Source organism: Tachypleus tridentatus, chromosome 10, assembly GCF_004210375.1.
Source record: "Tachypleus tridentatus isolate NWPU-2018 chromosome 10, ASM421037v1, whole genome shotgun sequence".
NCBI classification, from domain to species: domain Eukaryota; kingdom Metazoa; phylum Arthropoda; class Merostomata; order Xiphosura; family Limulidae; genus Tachypleus; species Tachypleus tridentatus.
This window is the reverse complement of record NC_134834.1, coordinates 107,464,291-107,486,586: the sequence shown is the minus strand read 5'-3', so window position 1 is coordinate 107,486,586 and position 22,296 is coordinate 107,464,291. Positions and strand designations below refer to the sequence as shown.

The following is a 22,296-nucleotide window of genomic DNA, read 5'->3' as shown; positions in this document are numbered from 1 at the left end:
TATTTATCATGTTTTCCTAAAATCATCGTATTTTACCATATCTCACAGATGTTCATTGTATTTGTAGTAGCTTTCAAGAATCAATTAATAAAACCTTCCACACTTGTCTTGTCAGTTACTGAAGTGGCACTGCACGTAACATTTCAAAATGTTGTCACTACAGTAAAATATATATATTATAAAACAATTTTACAAATATGTAGCCAGTGTACATTTTATTATTACTATTATACATTTTTGTAATCAATTATTATTAGCAATACTTATATGCTAACTGGTTGTACAACTGCTGTAAAATATATCTGGCCAAAATCAACGGGCTCGGCATGGCCAGGTGGTTAAGGCGTTTGACTCGTAATCTGAATGTCGCAGGTTCCAATCCCCGTCGCACCAAACATGCTTGTCCTTTCAGCCGTAGGAACATTATATTGTGACGGTAAATCCCGCTATTCGTTGGTAAAAGAGTACCTCAAGAGTTGAAGATGGGTGGTGATGACTAGCTGCTTTTACTCTGGTCTTACACTGCTAAATTAGGGACGGCTAATGCAGATAGCCTTGGTGTAGCTTTGCGCGAAATCCAAAAGCAAACAAACAAACAAACAAACCAAAACCAACGGCTTTTACTATATCCTAAACTTAAGCAATTATTATCCGACAGACAACATTCACCAAGATAAGTTGAAATTCTGTTGAAATGAAATAATACGTTATCTGTATTGTATATGCACCTATCATTACGTGAATCTGAGCATATCTTCATTATCATTGTGTGAGTATCGGTATTACCCATTCATCATCACGTGTGTACCAGTATATCTTCTTTTTATCACTGACCGTTAGCTGTTATTTCTGTTTTATTCTCAAACACATGTATTTAACCTACACATGGGAACAGAAACCACCGAAGCAGTAGACACAACGGAAAGTGATAGACAGATATAAATTTGAGTGTCTGACCCAGAGAGAATTGAAAAGCGAGTTGCAAATACAATGTAAAAAATGACTTTGATTAGGTTCATCGAAGAGACCAAATACACCCAATACGCCACCTAGTGGCACATCATCGTGACTTCGGGCTTACAACGCTAGATACCAGGTCTCGATACCCGTGGTGAGCAGAGCACAGTTAGCCCATCATATAGCTTTGTAGTTGAGTACAAACAAAGCACCCAGTAGTGTTGATCAGATTCGACTATAAAATAATAATAATGTATCTTTATGTCCATAGTTAACAATGAACACTGGCTATTTTTGGCAGGACAATGAGAGCAAAACTATACATATGTTCACCAAGTTTTATCATAATACGGTAATGTTTAATTGATCTATGGAGTAAAAATAGTGTGAAAATCTCTTCCCATATTAATAAGTAGGGATTTTTTAAGGTTCGTGGCTTTTCTCTAACGTTGACTCTCCAAGAACGAACCACTTCTAAGATGGTTCATATTCCAAATGAACACCAAATCCATTCAGCATGTTTCGAGAACTCTTGATGAAAAACACATTAAAACATAAACACAGATGAAAACATAACCTCCGCCACCTAACAGCATATGTTAGACGGAAAATACCCTTCCATAATTCTTGAGGGCTTTCTAGGTCAGATATTAGAAGAAGATAAATCTGAGTGATAAAATCAAAAATGTACAATCATGTGAAAAAATTAGGACACCCTATGAAAGCCTGTGTATTTTTGTAACATTTCTGGATATATAGATATTTAATCTCAGTTTTAAGAATACTGAGAGAATATAGGAATATAACTAAACAATTAAAACTGAAGAAAAGACTTTTCAAGATCTTCTGTAAATGTAATTCAACAAAAATTCATATTCTAACTGAGGAAAAAGTTAGGACACCCCAACATTTATTCCCACTTAAAATGGCTCAACTCACACATTACACCAGGTGCACGTGATTAGAAGATCGTTACTCAGCATTTTGAATGAGGCTTGCCCTATTTAAACCTCAGACATTTAGTTTGGTGTGCTCCTGACTGTTGAAGTGGGAGTTAGCACCATGGTGAGAGCAAAAGAGCTGTCTGAGGCCTTCAGAAAGAAAATTGTAGCAGCTTATGAGTCTGGTAAGGGATTTAAAAAGATCCTAAAAGATTTTGAAATCAGCCATTCCACTGTCTGGAAAATAATCAACAAGTAGAGGGCTTTCAAAACAACTGTCAACATGCCCAGGTCTGGTCGTCCAAGCAAGTTCACCTCGAGAGCAGACCGCAAGATGCTAAAAGAGGTCTCCAAACACCCTAACATGTCATCACGGGACCTACAGCAGGCTCTGGCTACTGTTGATGTGAAAGTGCATGCCTCTACAATCAGTAAGAGACTGCACAAGTTTAACTTGCATGGGAGGTGTGCCAGGAGGAAACCTTTGCTCTCTAAGAGAAACATCAAGGCCAGACTGAAGTTTGCCAGAAAGAATGTAGACAAAGACCAGGACTTCTGGAATAATGTTTTTTGGACAGATGAGTTTAAAATTAAATTATTTGGACACCAGAACAGAGGACATGTTTGGCGTAAACCAAATACAGCATTCCAGGAAAAGAACCTCATACCAACTGTGAAGCATGGAGGTGGAAGTGTCATGGTTTGGGACTGCTTTGCTGCAGCAGGACCTGGACAGCTCACAATCATAGAATCCACCAGGAATTCTACAGTGTATCAGAGGGTACTTGAGGATCATGTGAGACCATCTGAACGAAAATTAAAGCTGAACTGGACCCTGCAACACAACAATGACCCAAAACATACTAGTAAATCCACCAAGGACTGGCTGAAAACTAAGAAATGGATAGTCCTGGAATGGCCGAGTCAAAGCCCAGATCTTAATCCCATTGAGATGCTGTGGGGTGACTTGAAACGGGCTGTACATGCAAGAAACCCCTCAAACATCTCAAAGCTGAAAGAATTCTGCATCGAGGAGTGGGGCAAACTTTCTTCAGACCGACGTCAGAGACTGGTAGATGGCTACAAGAAGCGTCTCACTGCAGTTATTTCAACCAAAGAGGGTAACACTAGCTATTAGGGGTAGGGTGTCCTCACTTTTTCTTCAGTTAGAATATGCATTTTTATAGAATTACATTTACAGAAGTTCTTGAAAAGTCTTTTCTTCAGTTTTAATTGCTTAGTTATATTCCTATAATCTTTCAGTATTGTTGAAATTGAGATTCAATATTTATATATCCAAAAATGTTACAAAAATGCACAGGCTTTCATTGGGTGTCCTAACTTTTTCACATGACTGTACATATACTATCCTTGTGACAATCATTACACACGTAAAAGTAAGGAAGGCACGTCCTCCACGTGATATAAAACACTACAGTATTATAATTTCCGAGAAGTTTCTTCCATCTATATCCTCTTAGGTTTTTGTTTTTAAACCTGTCAATTATGAGCTGATTATCTAAGAATAAAACAGGATATATCAAAAAGTTATTTTGCTTTTAAAATGCACAGGCCTCCCACTGGCACAGCGGTATGTCTGGGGACTTATACTGCTAGAAACCGGGTTTCGATACCCGTGGTGGGCAGAACACTGACTGCTTTCTCTGTATAACGTGCATAACGACAAACCAAGCAAATAAAATGCATAGATTTCATAGTTCTAATGGTAGCTAAATATAGATTTCTAAATAGGGGTGGTCACTAGGGTTACTGATGGGATTTCTACAGTTTTCTCTTTCATCGTATCGGATATATTTATAGTCTATGTACTTTTAGACATTACTGACATGGTTAGGACAGAAATAGAAACGTTGTGTTCAATTATAACTGGTAAAACATTAATTTCTTCAATAGTTTGATGCATTTATTTTTTCACACATTGTTAATGCACACTTTCAAGACAGATAAACTTATATTATGTGAGATATTTCAAGTCACCTGTTACGTATTGCTTTTTGAATAAAACAAAATAAAATGTTATTTAAATATTCAAGTCCAAGTGGAGATGAACCATTTTATTCAAATTCACTTTCAGTCTTTATTTTACCACTGGAATATTTCGAAGAAATAACACGTTTAGTAAGCCTCTCACAGTGTATCTCATGTGTACGTTGTAACGTTTGTTTGTTTTTGAATTTCGCACAAAGCTACTCGAGGGCTATCTGCGCTAGCCGTCCCTAATTTAAGAGTGTAAGACTGGAGGGAAGGCAGCTAGTCATCACCACCCACCGCCAACTCTTGGGCTACTCTTTTACCAACGAATAGTGTGATTGACCGTCACATTATAACGCCCCCACGGCTGAAAGGGCGAGCATGTTTGGCGCGACCGGGATGCGAACCCGCGACCCTCATATCACGAGTCGCACGCCTTAACACGCTTGGCCATGCCGGGCCGCACGTTGAAACGAATTTAATATTGTATATTATGTTAATATCGATGATTCTTTCCGTTAAATATATATTTAGAAATGCATGTAACATACATTAGTAAATGTGAAATGCGAAATTCCCGCCTATTTTCTAAATCTGTAGACACTTCTTGCGCGTAAGAATCAGCAATATACTATGTGTGTATGTAAATAGTTGTGGTTGCCAGTGCTGTTACCAACTGAAATTTCGAGAACCTTTCCTAACGTTTATAAACTGACGCGCCAAAAGACAGTATATATTGTTGGTTTGCTACAGTTGGTATACTATAAACCTCGGAAGGTGTTACTGTGATTAACGTTTATTAATCGGAAAACTACTGATATTTGATCAGAAACGTTTATATGTTTCGAATATTATAAATCATTTATCTTCAGTGAACTAATATCGGACGTTAGTGTTGTTACGAATATTTTATATAACTTTAGCCATGAAAAAATTACGTGTGTAATTAGCGAAGTTAAATGAATTAAACTTATATCAATATAGAATTAATTATTTCGTCGCGAATCATCGATAAGATATCATGGAAGTACCAAATGTATAGAAAACTCAACATTGTTTGTAAAACTGTTGCATATAAATCATTATTTGTAATAGCCATTATTATAAATTGTATTGTTGTTTGTATATTAAAATATATTTGTGTTAAGAAATAAAATTGTGTGTATTAATCTTATTGGCAAATATCATCAATTTGATACGCATTGAAATTTAATTAGCTTCAAAATTAATATTACGTTTTAACTCAGTTTTAGACTGTTCGAAATCGTATTACGTAATATAATACTATGGAGGCTCTTCCAAAATAAATCGTTATGCGTAAGAACGTCTACTAATAACGATCACAATGTCTATATTACCGTTACACGTGTATTAGTACACCTAACTTTTATTGCGTTAGCATCAGCCAATCTAATTTTTTTTTTCGTGTGTTGCAGTAGTGGTATATCATACGTCTAATCACGTGAGTTTAATATATTGTTATGCTGTGAACGCCTTTTACAAGCTGACAATGTTATAATTAATCGTATTCTTTCATGAGGTAATAACATTAGGCCTATTATATTTTTAAACAATACAAGCATAAAAAAGTATGATATATTAAAATATATACGCAAAAACGGCTCGTTTGGGTTGAAAAAATATTTTACGTAGAAGAGCAAACAACGTTTTGACCTTCATCGGTCATCGTCAGGTTCACAAAGAAAGAAAGAGGTAACTGACCGGAAGCTGACCACATGTTTTCAAGGAGTTGTGTAACTGAGTGTCGGAATGTAGAGGGCGGTGTTAGATGTTTGAATATATAATTTTATATTATTTATTTTATGTTTGTCCGCTCTTCTACGTAAAATATCAAGTAAACTCTATTATCTCTATTAAACTTTTTCTCCTTTGTATGAATTGTCTTCAGTCTTTTTCTCCATTGTCTTCAATACATATTGGCTTATTTATCGATTTATTTCATTGATTTTGATAAGTTAAGTTTACGTTATGTGTCTAATTAAAAACAAGTTCGCAACTGTAACACAAACAAAAACGTTTAATCATTGGACGTTTCAGAATTTATACATTACCTCATAATGTATACATATAACTATTATTATATATAAACAAAGAGAATAAGTGAAGCAGGCGGAATTAGGAGTGGTTGACCTGTTCCATTTGAATATTTTATATGTTCGTAAGCGTGTATTTTCAGCTGGCGTTTTGTTTTGACAGTTACAGTAAATCACTCATAAGTCCATGTGCTTCCTTCAGTCGCACTCATTGCGGAATTAGTGACAACGCGTTTTCTTTTGAGAACTTCAACATATTAACTTTAGGATTTTCAAACTATGAAAACCTGTGTGAAAAACGTCTATGTGAGCGTCAAAAGAACATATAAGTCTAAATAATAGGTTCATACATCGTCAGACTGATATATTAATCTTATTAAACGTATTATTAACTTCTGCAAAATGTACTTTGTTTCCTTCCCTCTTTGGTCCGGCATGGCCTGGTGGTTAAGGCGTTCGACGCGTAATCTAAGGGTCGCGGGTTCGAATCCCGGTCGCACCAAACATACTCGCCCTCCCAGCCGTGGGGGCGTTATAAGGTGACGGTCAATCCTACTATTCGTTGGTAAAGGAGTAGCCCAAGAGTTGGCGGTGGGTGGTGATGACTAGCTGCCTTCCCTCTAGTCTTACACTGCTAAATTAGGGACGGCTAGCGCAGATAGCCCTCGAGTAGCTTTGTGAAAAATTAAAAAAAAACAACTTTCCTTCTTTTATATTTTGTATACATGTTTTTCTCCTATTAAAAGTTTATTCTTTATTTTACATATATGAGTATGCGTACATATGTATTTACTAATCGTGTATGTTATCTCATAGCATTTTAGAGCACTGATGATAAAGTATGTAAGTTCCGAAACGACCAAAGGTTAAACGCGTTTCTTGTTTTACAGTAACAACAAGCCCATCGTAAACTTCACGCGTGTATTGGTGCATTCAATTTCTCCTAATTTGTGAATCATTATTATTAAAATATTACTAAATGTTCTTTGGCTTGTTTATCACGTATAACATACTAAAATAACGTTATTATATAAGCTGCTAATGACACACTTTCGATCTTGTATGCAGATATCTGTAACATTAAAACTGAGTTTACTTGTTTCACAGATCTGTAGAATAATCTAACTTATTTCACAGATCTCTGGAATTAACCAACTTGTTTCACAGATCTCTGGAATCAGCCAACTTATTTCACAGATCTCTGGAATTAACCAACTTGTTTCACAGATCTCTGGAATCAGCCAACTTATTTCACAGATCTCTGAAATTAGCCAACTTATTTCACAGATCTCTGGAATTAACCAACTTGTTTCACAGATCTCTGAAATTAGCCAACTTGTTTCACAGATCTCTGAAATTAGCCAACTTATTTCACAGATCTCTGAAATTAGCCAACTTGTTTCACAGATCTCTGAAATTAGCCAACTTGTTTCACAGATCTGTAAAACAATGTAACTTCACAATCTCTGAAATTAGCTAACTTATTTCACAGATCTCTGGAATTAACCAACTTGTTTCACAGATCTCTGAAATTAGCCAACTTGTTTCACAGATCTCTGAAATTAGCCAACTTGTTTCACAGATCTGTAGAACAATCTAACTTATTTCACAGTTCTCTGAAATTAGCCAACTTGTTTCACAGATCTCTGAAATTAGCCAACTTGTTTCACAGATCTGTAGAACAATCTAACTTATTTCACAGATCTCTGAAATTAGCCAACTTATTTCACAGATCTCTGAAATTAGCCAACTTGTTTCACAGATATCTGAAATTAGTCAACTTGTTTCACAGATCTCTGGAATCAGCCAACTTATTTCACAGATCTCTGAAATTAGCCAACTTATTTCACAGATCTCTGAAATTAGCCAACTTGTTTCACAGATCTCTGGAATCAGCCAACTTCTTTTACAGATCTCTGAAATTAGCCAACTTATTTCACAGATCTCTGAAATTAGCCAACTTGTTTCACAGATCTCTGGAATCAGCCAACTTATTTCACAGATCTCTGAAATTAGCCAACGTATTTCACAGGTTTCTGGAATCAGTTACTTATTTCACAAATCTCTGGAATTGAGTTTCTTGGTTCATCTGCTTCTTTAGATGAACGGAATTTAACATTAATATTTGGTATTAAAATGGTTTCTAGAACCTCTTTCATCCACTCACTCTCGCTATGTTAACAACTTATGTAATTCGCTCTCAGTACTTAATATTTATTTCCTTTAACCTGAACGACATTGACTTTCAGGTATCCATCATTGTTTTCTATTGTTTTTTATCCGCCTCAGTTAAATACCACAACTTAAATACAATAAAATCTTCAACATAGACAAATGGACAAAGGTTTCATTTGTTTACTTTTTTTTTTTCTTCCGTCCACAATTTTTTCCATTATTCCAATTTTATAGTAGGGCCCACTGACACGTTTTTGAATATGTTTCACCAGCTTTCATATCGATTATTTCTCTGTGTCATGCTACATAATACAGGCGATATATCACCTTTTCAACACATGCGGTGATAATTCCGTTATGCTAGGGTTCCGACCTAGCATGCTTTTAATGAAAATAGATTGAATAACGGTATCAACGTTTCGCTACTAGCCCGCTCAGTCGAAGCCGAGACAGGCGAGTGAAGAGCAAGATAGTGGATGAAGAGAGGAGTGCCAGGATGTAATTACTTTTCCGATATTAAAGATTTCCCGTCTCTGATGACAGTATCAGCTGAAGAGGTTTTGTGGAAGATATGATTTAGATTTTAAAAGTCTTGGAAAAGTACAATCTATTCTGAATTACACGCTGAGAAATGTTTTCTCTTAAAGTTGTTGTACGAATGGGTCATTACCCGTGCATTTTTAAATAGGCGCCGTTCACCTCATATTTCGCTACGGTTAAAAACAATATATATAAATATATAGTTCAAACCCATTCTACTGATCTCGCTCGTGATTCATCCGCCTAACCCCCATTAAAAAAACAACATCTTACCATTTCTTATTTATCGTTGTATGATTTTACTTTAATAACTTTGCAAACTTGATATTAGCTCCCTTGAAATAAACCTTAAGATGTATTTTTAATTTATATTTACTGTATACTCCCTGCCAACGATCCCTAGTTGAACAAGTCAGTGATGTTTTCTCAAACTTGGAATTCTGGTAACGTCATTGGTCAAGCTAATAGTTGCTACACTTTTAATGTCAGTGGTGAAACTAACAAGCTACATTGTTGTGATATGTTAAATCAAACTGACGACATACAACTTAATAACATCATTAGTCAAACAATCTCTCTTCAATATGATTATATCAAGTGTCAAACTAACGACTTTTAATCTGATATCTTTACCCAAGCTAACAGAATAAAGCCAAGTAATAGTATTACTTAAAGTGTTACAAGTCTGATGAAAAACAATTGTTAAACTAACAGATTACAATTTAAGTATATCATTTGTTACATTAACATGTTACACTCTGATAATATAATTTGTTAAATTAACAGGTTACAGGGTGGTGAAAACATTTCAAAAGTTAACAAATTTCGAGTTAGTAATATCCTTTGTTAAATGAACAAGTTACAAACTAGTGACATTACTTACTAAATTTGCAATATAATTTTTTCACTTAACAACTACGACCATGGAATGTCATTTCTTAAACTAACACTTTACAACTTAGCACTATCACTTATTGAATTTTACAATCTAGAAGCTTTATAGTATCATTAGTCAAAATAACTCGTACAAATTGTTTATCTCATTCGTCAAACTAATCATTTGATGACGTCACTAGTTAAACTAAAGAACTATACTGTCGTGAAAGCTAAAGTCAAACTAACGAACTTCAATTTGGTGATCTAAATCAAACAAACGAAGATCTAATAAATATCATAAGTGAAACTATCGACCATCAGTCTGATTATATCAGTCAGTCAAACTAACGATCTGCTTAGTGGCTTTTAGTTTGTTTATAAATTTATGAAACAAATGTGTTACAGTACCAGAACAGCGATTAATCTATTTGAAAATCCCATAACCCGTTTTTTCCATACAACCCCTCGTTGTATGCTCATCACATTATACGACAAGAGTGTTATTGTAACTTAATACTATAATGCATTATATAAAAGCATAATGCAATCGAAAAGTAACAGTATAAGAGGCCAATATGTAGACATATCATAACTGTAGTGCCTGCGGGTCATTTCTCAGTGCTACGTTTCATCGCAATTTTCTGTATAAAAGGCGGTTTCATTATAGTATTAGCTTCTCGTGTTTCGCGGTAGCTTCTGAGAAGTTTCTCTGTAAGTAACCGTGTACGTTTCCGCATTAGCAGCAACAAAAAACCTTTCACTTCTTTGGCTAAAACTCGAAGTATTTTCAGTGTCCATGACTTCTGTTTTTGTAGAAGTGAAACAGGATAAAAGGGAAATACTGAATACTGTGCAGTTACTTACCATTACAATATTCAGTGGAGTCGAATGGGTTATACAATTACAGCAAAGTATATTTTTTAAAAAAATGTAACTTTCATTATTTCTGATATAAGTTTAGCTTTATCGATAAAGAAACAAAATATTTTAGTTTAGATACCAAGATCGTTAAATATATCCTAAATACACTATTTATCAGATACAAAGAACACGCGTCCCAAAATATATTATTAAATTCCTGGATATAAGCACGAGATATGAAGCCTCTGTACGTAACCAAGTAGTATTCTTGAGCCCCTGAATATAACAAAGAGACATTGTGGCTCCATTGATATAGTAGATATATATTATATAAAATTAATTTTTAGTTAATAGACATTGGGAAAACATAAGTTAAAACTTATATATATTCGTGCTATTCTCGGTGTAATCAAAATATATTGATATAGCTCGACCTATAATCCCGATATATCGTTCAATTTTTAACTAGAGATAAGAAATAACAGTAAAACATCGGATATGTCTTAAAACACAAAATGTTAGATCTGATTATAACCGACGTATAACGTTAAGCTTCTAGTCTTGTTGTTAAGGAATTTGTTATTGAAATTCTAACTTTAGTGAAAAATATTGTCGTTATGCACTCAGCTGTGAATAAAACATTTTAAATCAGTGGCCTTTTAACAGATGTTCCTTAGATTTGGGGTTTAACTGAGAGACATTTTGAAAAGAACTAGATATAACCAAAATATATTTCTGAAGTTGTAAGTGAAGCAAAGAGATGTTGATGAAATTATACGAGAAACAAATACATATTGCTAAATATCTTTGTGCAGCAAAGAGTTATTTTATTGCTACGACCTAGACATGGTTAAGGTATATCTAAAAGTATTAGTAATAGTCAAGATATATGACTAAACTACAAGTTGTAGTGAAATACATTGCTGAAAGGGTAACTAGATGTAGCACAAATGTATTGTTAAAGTTCTAGACATAGCAAAAGCATAAATAACTTATAGATATAATCAAGATATATTGCTAAGATTATGGATATACTGAGAACATGATGCTAAAGACCCCTGTGTAGCAGAGAGGTGTTTCAATAGTTCTAGATGTAATATACGAATACTGCTAACCTTCTAAGCGTAGTTAACTCATATTGGAAACGTTTTAAATGAACAAAACATTTATTACTAATGTTGAAGGTGTAGCTCACAGATATCTGAAAAGTTCTCGGTGTAGTCTAGAGATACTATTTGCTAAAATTATTGGTGTACCAAATAAATATTGCTAAAGTTATATATATATCTCAGAGTTATTTATAAAGTTCTATATATGGCCAAGAGATATTGATAAAGTTCGAATATAGTTAAGATATATTGATAAAGTCTAGACATAGTCAAGATATATTGATAAAGTTCGAATATAGTTAAGATATATTGATAAAGTCTAGACATAGTTAAGATATATTGATAAAGTTCTAATATAGTTAAGATATATTGATAAAGTTCTAATATAGTTAAGATATATTGATAAAGTCTAGACATAGTTAAGATATATTGATAAAGTTCGAATATAGTTAAGATATATTGATAAAGTCTAGACATAGTCAAGATATGTAGAGTTATATTCTACCCCTGTAATTTAGCTACCAAAACCAGTGGTTACAACATAAAGTGCCAGTTGTCTTTAGATCTATTTCATCTCTAATTTTCTCCAGTTAGTTACCACTAAAGCATGTTTCTCCAGTGAGGCATCTCTCTTTACCTTATCTCTGATTACAGTTCTGGATTCCCTTAAGTTAGCTGCCAATCAACATCAGTCTCAGATTCTTTCCAGACAACTATCTCTAACACATCTTTCACATTTCATAATACATAATACAAAGTAAAACTTATTCATTCAGATAGCTCAATCCTATTCAGCTTTACTATACATTGTTCTACTCTAAATCTTTCCATAAATAACCTTTCTTAGTCATTCCAAGTAATCCCTTTTACAATACTCTCTGTTAGGTATTAGCCTCAAGCCGAAACATATTTTTGTTCAAGTTTCTATACGTCTATACCTATCTCAGATTCTCTTATGTTCGATATTAATCATAATCTCTCAAGAACGTCTAGACTTAATTTACTTATGAATTCCTGAAGCCTCAATATGATAATAGCCTCAGTTCAGACTTTGTCCTGCTAGCTCTTGTTTATAGCCTCTCCAAGACTCCAGGTCTTACTTATTAATAATTAATCCCGTCTCGGCTTGTTTGTTTTGAATTTCGCGCAAAGCTGCACGAGGGCTATCTGCGCTAGCCGTCCATAATTTAGCAGTGTAAGGCTAGAGGGAAGCAGCTAATCATCACCGCCAACTCTTGGGCTACTCTTTTACCAAAAAATAGTGGGTTGGACCGTCACCTTATAACGCCCCCACGGCTGAAAGGGCGAGCATGTTTGGCGCGACGAGGATGCGTCCCCGCGACCCTCAGATTACGAGTCGCACGCCCTAACACGCTTGGCCATGCCGGGCCTACCGTCTCGCTTTCCTTCAGTTAATCGTTATTAACTAGAGAAGATTATTCATGTTAAGAGGTATTATTTAGTTTATTTAGTGATTATATACTTAATGGTTATTTAGTTGTCACAACAAGTGTTGAAAGTTTGTTATTTTAAAAGAGATAATTATGACAAGTTTCATTGCGTAACTCTCTATGTGCCATACGTTGTGTATGTAGTTTAATTGTTACAATGCGTTTTGTAATATAGTTGTTCACGCCATCTCAGTTGAAGCTTCTAGATTTTCCTAGTTATGTTTAATATTGTTGATATTAGAGGAACAGATACTTCTAGATTTTTCTAGTTATGTTTAATATTGTTGATATTAGAGGAACAGATACTTCTAGATTTTTCTAGTTATGTTTAATATTGTTGATATTAGAGGAACATACTTCTAGATTTTCATAGTTATGTTTAATATTGTTGATATTAGAGGAACAGATACTTCTAGATTTTTCTAGTTATGTTTAATATTGTTGATATTAGAGGAACATACTTCTAGATTTTCATAGTTATGTTTAATATTTTTTATGTTAGAGTTACAGACTCTTCTAGATTTTTCTAGTTATGTTTAATATTGTTGATATTAGAGGCCTAAATATCTCTAGATTTTTCTAGTTATATTTAATATTTTTGATATTAGAGGAACAGATAAAGTAAGTTAGTAAAAAAGAAATTGTTAGCCAGAATGTGAGTTTAGCCACAATGAGCTATTTCTGAGGTTAATTTCATAGTTTATATTGTAATAACAGAGAAAAAGAATAATAATTTGTGTTGCCAAAGGTTGCTCTAAAGTACTTCAACCAACCTGTGTGGACGTTTGAAATAAAAGAGAATCATTTAAAGTGATAAACAACGGTGTAACGTAGGTAAATTTGTCACTGATTGTATTGTGATAACAGTGGAAAGAAGAAATCATTTGTCTTGTCACTTGAGTTCTAATGTAACTAAATCAGCTTGTGTGGACTTTTGATAATTATTTATAACTTGAGATTCAATTGTGATTACCTAGAGTGTAAATAATTTTTGAACATACGTTTAACTTGTTTTGAATGTATTATTTTGAATCAAATGGATTAAATGCTATCTGTTTGTTGTTGCAATTCATCGCCAACAAGTCACAGACACCTAATGTAATATATCCGGTTCCTCTGAAAACGTGACATTTGGAAAGCCAGCCAGAACGGTGGTAAAAGAAAACATGAGCGATATTGAAAGCAGGTCTATGTATGCACAACTGTAGCAATGGCAGAATTAGAGTAGAGATTGCAATCATGCTTTATAACCAGTCGACTGGTTTTCATAGAGAGAGAAAAGCAACTTGGGTTCAAAAATGATAATCAATGGTAATTTGTTAAAGAACAACAGAAACTAGAAAGAGAAAAAAGGAGGAAAGACTGAAATAATAAACTGAAATAAAGAGAAGTGAGAACAAGAGTATTTAACTGATAATAAAGAAAAGGAAGTAGATAGAACACCATATCACCAAGCTCACCCACGAGAAATAGGAAATACCCAAGAATAAAAATGGCGTCAGGGACAGCCGACCCAAGATGAATGTAATGAACAGAAAGACGACATGGATGATTTTCTGAAGAAATATGAATTGTTCGTACAACATAAAATTGAACTCACTTCTCACAGGAAGAGGCCCACAAGTTTAAACAGGAGTAACGTCAGAAGATGCCATGGAGTATGAAGAGTTAAAAGTGTTCTCACTGAAACGCTATGGACTTACTGGGGAAGGTTTTCACCAGATATGCAGAGAAGTCAAACCTGATGGACTTACTGGGGAAGGTTTTCACCAGATATTCAGAGAAGTCAAACCTGATGGACTTACTGGGGAAGGTTTTCACCAGATATTCAGAGAAGTCAAACCTGATGGACTTACTGGGGAAGGTTTTCACCAGATATTCAGAGAAGTCAAACCTGATGGACTTACTGGGGAAGGTTTTCACCAGATATTCAGAGAAGTCAAACCTGATGGACTTACTGAGGAAGGTTTTCACCAGATATTCAGAGAAGTCAAACCTGATGGACTTACTGGGGAAGGTTTTCACCAGATATTCAGAGAAGTCAAACCTGATGGACTTACTGGGGAAGATTTTCACCAGATATTCAGAGAAGTCAAACCTGATGGACTTACTGGGGAAGGTTTTCACCAGATATTCAGAGAAGTCAAACCTGATGGACTTACTGGGGAAGGTTTTCACCAGATATTCAGAGAAGTCAAACCTGATGGACTTACTGGGGAAGGTTTTCACCAGATATTCAGAGAAGTCAAACCTGATTCTGGAGAAACTGTATTTCTCATACGTCTACTTTACAAAATGGACTGACACAGTCTTATAATTACTTATAGATCTTTGGAGAAGTACTTCTGTGAATGCCCTCCTCCAGTATATCGGTAATTCTACAGATTTACAACGCGAAAATCAGAGGTTCGAAATCTCTCTATGGGCTCAGCAGATAGCCCTATGTGGCTATAAAAAACACAGAAACAGACATTTCTGTGAGATTGTCAACCTTAATGTCATCTCAGACTAAAATAAACAGCTGGAGTATTTGTGTGAAGTGACAATCACACCTAGTAATAACAGTATTATTATTCCACACCTCAGAACATTCTCTTTTTGGTAACAAAAGTACACAGTAACTGCATGTAATTTCTCATAATAATGTGATAACATAATTTACATAACAAAAACAAAGCCATCAAATCCAATAAAATGTTCATATTTCGCTAGTGTTTGAATTTGTATAAAGGTCGTTACGTTATTGAAAGCGAATGGCAAACAATTTTACGACGTGTAGTGTTGTAGACTCCTTCCGAAATTCTGAATATTTAATTTCAAAATTAAAAACTCCAGATTAGGAAAATCAAGTGAAAAAAAGTTACTATAAAAATAAACTTTTCAAAAATTTCGTGGCTAATTAAGAATATAACTCTCATGTTAGTAAATAAACAAAGTATTTCGAGTTTGGAATGCTTCGTGTATAGTTGAAATATTTAAAGTCTTGTATGCAAACAAGACTTCTTTTACAAAATCTATCGATAGTTAGAAGAACTGAAGGTAAGAAGACATAAAAATAATTTTACAGACTGTGAATCTCTTTTATTTCTCTTCGCATCAATAACAAAATTATTCACTTTCTTCGGGTTTTTTTATTGTTTTCAGTCTCTCGAGCCAACATTAAGATAGTCTGCTGACGTGACTCGCATCCCAGAATCTAGTAAATAAATTGTTCGTTTCTTCTTCCTTTTGTCGTCCAAGAATACTGGGTTCTATTTTCTACACCTTCTTATTGAATCTCCTGTAATGTGAAGCAAATAATAAAAATTATATTATTTGAACTAATTTTCTCAATATTAAATTATTTTATAACAAACATGTTAAAGTCACGGTATTAGTTTAGATTCAATTAAACGAAAGATGGAGAAAAATGTCTAATTTGTATGTATTATGAACTACAATATTTAGAAATATGTTATGTTAAAAAATTAAAAACATTAAACACTACCTTATAAATATTATCATTTTCGAAGTAAATATCTGCTTTGGTGTTTAGGGGGATACATCAGTAAATATAAATATAATTGTTTCAAATGCTCCATTTTTCAGTTCTTCTCTGAGTAACAAAAACACCAAGAAAAAAAAACTTACACTTTTTAACGCTTCGTATATGGTTTATTTTGGGAACAGCAATAAGTATATGGATTTACAATGCAAAAATAAGAGGATCGATTTCCGTTGCTAGATACAGCAAATAGCCTGATGTGGCTTTGCTAATGAAAAAATGCATACACAAGTTATTCCTGGGAATAAAGCCCAGAGCACTAGATGTAACTTAATCTTTCTGAAACAAATGGTCTTGAAACGACTAAAGATGATTTACTTCTACTTGTCTATTTTCCTCTGTTTCTCTACAGGATGATATCAAGTCATTGATGCAATATTATATATTATCCAAAGTCATTCATATTATTATTTTTCAGTGGTTGATCGAGTGATACATAACACTAGTAATCACCATCGTCTAATTTACAGTTTTATGAGACTTTAGATTACAATAAAATGAGTATCTCTACTATAAACTTAAGATGGTTATAATATGGATATTTTATTACAGTGGCCAGATGCACATAATGTTCATATTTTATTACGATCTTGAGTTGAACAGTTTGTTTGTTTGTTTTGGAATTTCGCACAAAGCTACTCGAGGGCTATCTGTGCTAGCCGTCCCTAATTTAGCAGTGTAAGACTAGAGAGAAGGCAGCTTGTCATCACCACCCACCGCCAACTCTTGAGCTACTCTTTTACCAACGAAAAGTGGGATTGACCGTACATTATAACGCCCCCACGGCTGGGAGGGCGAGCATGTTTGGCGCGATTCGGGCGCGAACCCGCGACCCTCACATTACGAAGCGCACGCCTTAACGCGCTAGGTCATGCCAGGCCGAGTTGAACAGAATAGTGGTAACTTATTACACTTTTAATCTGTTCATATTGTTTATATTTTATTACTGTCTTAAGCTGGTCATAATGTTGATATTTTTTTATAGTCTTCATTTGGACATAATGTTTATATTTCATTACTGTCTTCATCAGGTCATAAATATTTGATATTTTATTATAGTTTTCAGATGGACATAATGTTGATATTTTATTACAGACTTCATCTGTTCATAATGCCAATATATTTTATTAGTGTTTTGAATTTGACATAATATTGATAATTTATTATACTCTTTTTTCTGTTCATATAGTTTATATTTTATTACTGTCCTTCTATGGACATAATGTTGATAATTTATTATACTCTTTGTTTTCTGTTCATATAGTTTATATTTTATTACTGTCCTTCTATGGACATAATGTTGATATTTTATTACTTGAATTGGACAAAATGTTTATAATTTATTATGCTCTTCATTTCGTCATATGGTTTATTTTTTAATAATCTGGACATAATCTTGATATTTTATTACAGTATTCAGATGGATACAATGTTGATATTCTTCTACAGTCTTCAGATGGACATACTGTTGATATTCTTCTACAATCTTCAGATGGGCATACTGTTGATATTCTTCTACAGTCTTCAAATGGTCACACTGTTGATATTCTTCTACAGTCTTCAGATGGGCATACTGTTGATATTCTTCTACAGTCTTCAGATGGACACACTGTTGATATTCTTCTACAGTCTTCAGATGGACATACTGTTGATATTCTTCTACAGTCTTCAGATGGACACACTGTTGATATTCTTCTACAGTCTTCAGATGGACATACTGTTGATATTCTTCTACAGTCTTCAGATTGGCATACTGTTGATATTTTATTAACTTCTTCAAGTGGTAATAATTTTATAAGTTTTAGTTTTCATTTGCTCATAATGTTGATATTTTATTACCGTCTTCAAAGGGACATAATGTTTATATTTTGCTAGACGTTTCATCTGTTTATAATGTTGGTATTTCATTATAATTTTCAGCTGGACATAATGTTGGTATTTTATTACAGTCTTCATCTAAGTATAATGTTGATATTTTGGTACAGTCTTCAAGTGGTCCTGGCGTCTATATCTTATTATAGTTTTAATCTGGACATGTTGTTGATATTCTATACAGTCTTCATCTGGACATAATGTTGATATTCTATTACAGTCTTCAGATGGGCATGATGTTGATATTTTATAACAGTCTTCAGCCCTTCATAATGGTGATATCTCATAATACTTTTCACATAGTCATAATGGTGATATCTCATAACACTTTTCACATAGTCATAATGGTGATATCTCATAACACTTTTCACATAGTCATAATGTTGATATTATATTATAGTCTTCATATAGTAATAATTTTGATATGTTATTACAGTTTCCATTTGGTCGTAATGTTGATAATTTCATTACACTCTTCAAAGGGGCATAATGTTGATACTTTATTACTCTCTTCATCTGTTCATAACGTTCATATTTTATTACAGCTTTTAGCTGGACATAATGTTGATAATTTTTTAGAGTTTTGGTCTGGTCATAATAGTGATGTCTTACTACAGCCTTCAGGTGGAGATAACGTTGATATTTTATTACAGTATTCAGATGGTCATAATATTTATATTTTAATACAGTCATCATCTGTCCTAATTTTGATATTTTATTACTGTCTTGATCAGGTCATCATGTGATATTTTGTTATAGTCTTCATCTGCATGTTTATGTTTTATTATTGTCTTCATAGAATACAAAGTTGATATTTTATTGTAATTTTCAGATGGACATAATGTTGATATCTTTATACAATTTACAGCAGAAAATAATGTTGATATTTTACTACAGTTTTGAGATTCTCATAATGTTAATATTTTATTATCAGTTTCAGGTTAACATAATGTTGATATTCTATTACAGTCTTCAGATGGACACAAAGTTTATATCTTATTATAATTTTCAGATGCACATAATGTTGATATCTTCTTAAAGTTTTCAACTGGATATAATGTTGACATTCTATTACACTCTTCAGATAGACCACATGCTGGTATTTTATTGTAGTCTTCAGATGGACACAATATAGATATCCTATTTTAATTTTAAGATATACATAACGTTCATATCTTATTATAATAATCTTCAACTGGCATGTCGATATTTGGGTACAGTTTTCAACTTATCATAATGTTGATATCTTATTATAATAATCTTCAACTGGCATGTCGATATTTGGGTACAGTTTTCAACTTATCATAATGTTGATATCTTATTATAATTTTCAGACAGACAGAATACTGATATTCTACTTCAGTCTCCAACTAAACATAATGTTTATATTTTACTACAGTTTTCATCTGAACAAAATATTGATATTTTATTACAGTACTTAAGTGTTCATATTGTTGTAAAGTTGTTATACTTTCCAGCTGGGTAAAATTTTCGTATCTTATTATACTCTTCGCATGGTCATAATATTGATATTCGCTCTGGCATGATGTTGATATTTTATCAAAGTCTTCAAATGGTTATAATGTTGGTATCTTATTATAGTTGTCAGTAGTACATAATGTTGATATTCTATGATAGTGTTCATGTGGACATAATGTTTATATTTTATTACTGTCTTCATCTGGTCACAATGTTCATATTTTATTATAGTATACAACTTGTAATAATTTTGATATCTTATTACAGTTTCCATTTGGTCATAATGTTGATAATTATATTACACTCTTCAAAGGGGCATAATGTTGATACTTTATTACTCTCTTCACATACACAAAATATGGATATTTTATTACAATCTTCTGATGCACATAATGTCGATACTTTATAACAGTCTTCATCTAGATATAATGTTGTTATTTTACTACAGTCCTCAAATGGTCAAAATGTTAATAGTTATTACAGTTTACATATTCTATTACAGTATTCATCTCGACATAATATTTATATTTTATTACATTCTTCATCTGAACATAATGTTGATATTTTATTATACTTTTGAGATGTTCATAATTTTTATATTCTATTATACTTTTGAGATGTTCATAATGTTGATATTCTATTATACGTTTGAGATGTTCATAATGTTTATATTTTATTATACTTTTCAGATGTTCATAATGTTGATATTCTATTGTAGTCTTCATCTGAATGTAATGTATATATTTTATTATAATTTTCAGACGGACTTAATGTTGATATTCTATTAAAATCTTCATATGCATATAATTTGATATTGTATTACAATCATCAGATGAACATAATGTTGACAACTTAATATAGTTTTCAGATGAGAAAATGTTAATATCTTATTATAATTTTCAGATAGACAAAATGTTGATACATTATTATAGTTTTCAGCTGAACATAATGTTCTTATCTTATTATAATCTTCAACTGGACTTAATGTTCATATTTTATTACAGTCTTCAGCGGGTTATAATGTAGTTATTGTTATATACTTTTCATATGGCCATAATGTTCATATTCTGTTAGAGTCTTCATCTGGGCATAATGTCGACATTTATTACAGTCTTCAAGTGGTCAAACTTTCTATATCTTATTATAGTTTTCAGCTGGACATAATGTTGATATTCTATACATTCTTTATCTGGTCATAATGTTATTATTTCATTACAGTCTTCAGCTGGTCATAATATTTGTATCTTATTATACTTTTCAGATAGTCATAATGTTGATATTCTATTATAGTGTTATCTTGGACAGAATATCTATATTTTATTACTGTCTTCATCATCTCATATTGTTGATATTCTATTACAGTTTCAACTGGACTTAATGTGAATATTTTATTACAGACTTCAACTGGCCACAATATTGGTATTTTATCACAGTCTTCAGCTGATTATAATATAGTTAACTTGTTATACTTTTCAGAGTTTAAAAAAAACTGGACAAAAAGTTTTCGCTTCTTGAACACTGTTAGGTGTTCCCTATAAATTTCTGACTGGTGTTCACGGAAATCACATCAAAATTTGCCCATCACGTACCGTTTCATCGAAATCTTCAGTTTCACCAGGACATTGCTACAATGGAAAAACGATATCAGGGCAACTGGAATCCGTCAATGCTTGCTGACTACTGTTGGACATTGCAACGTGATGCATCGGACATTGAATACAAACAATAATCAGGAGCAAAACACTTTTAATTATGTTGAACTTAATAGCGCATTAGAAACATAAACGCAATTAAATACATTATTGCCGGTAAACAGTTAACTGTCTATTTCTCAGAGTTTCTACGTGATGAGGCAAAACCAAAACTATATTTGTGCATACCCACCAGGTACCTGTCACAATCAGCAAAAACTTTTCAAAAAAATTGTTGTGTAGTGTATTCTATTATAGTCTTCAAGTGGACATAATATTCACATGCTATTACAGTCTTCAGATGGACCAAATGTTGATAATTTATTATATTTTTTTCAGATGGTCACAATATTGATATCTTATTATAATTTTGAGAAGGACATAATGTTGATATCTTGTTAAAGTTTTCATCTGTAAATAATGTTGATATCATATTATAATATTTATCTGCACAGAATGTTTATAATTTATTACTGTCTTCATCAGGTCATAATGTTGATATTTTATTATAGTTTTCAACTGGACATAATACAGATATATTCTTACAGTCTCCATCTGAATATGATGTTGATACACTGTCACAGTCTTCAGAGGGACACAATGTTGGTATTTTGTTATTTTTTCAGCTGGACATAGTGTCATATCTTATTATAATTTTCAAATGGACATCATGTTGATATTTTTGCAGTCTTTATGTGCAAACTGTTGAAATTTTATAAGTTTTAAAATGGTGATAAAGATGATGTCGTTTCAT

General features: G+C 33.0%; 1 long non-coding RNA gene across 1 annotated transcript in view; it reads right to left on the bottom strand.

Moving 5' to 3' along the window:
* Nucleotides 1–16,015: 16,015 nt before the first annotated feature.
* LOC143228171 (uncharacterized) overlaps nt 16,016–22,296 on the bottom strand; it is an 88,960-nt gene continuing 82,679 nt past the window's right edge. Inside the window, exon 2 of the long non-coding RNA XR_013015233.1 lies at nt 16,016–16,236. This is a non-coding gene — a long non-coding RNA (uncharacterized LOC143228171). The remainder of the gene's footprint in view (nt 16,237–22,296) is intronic.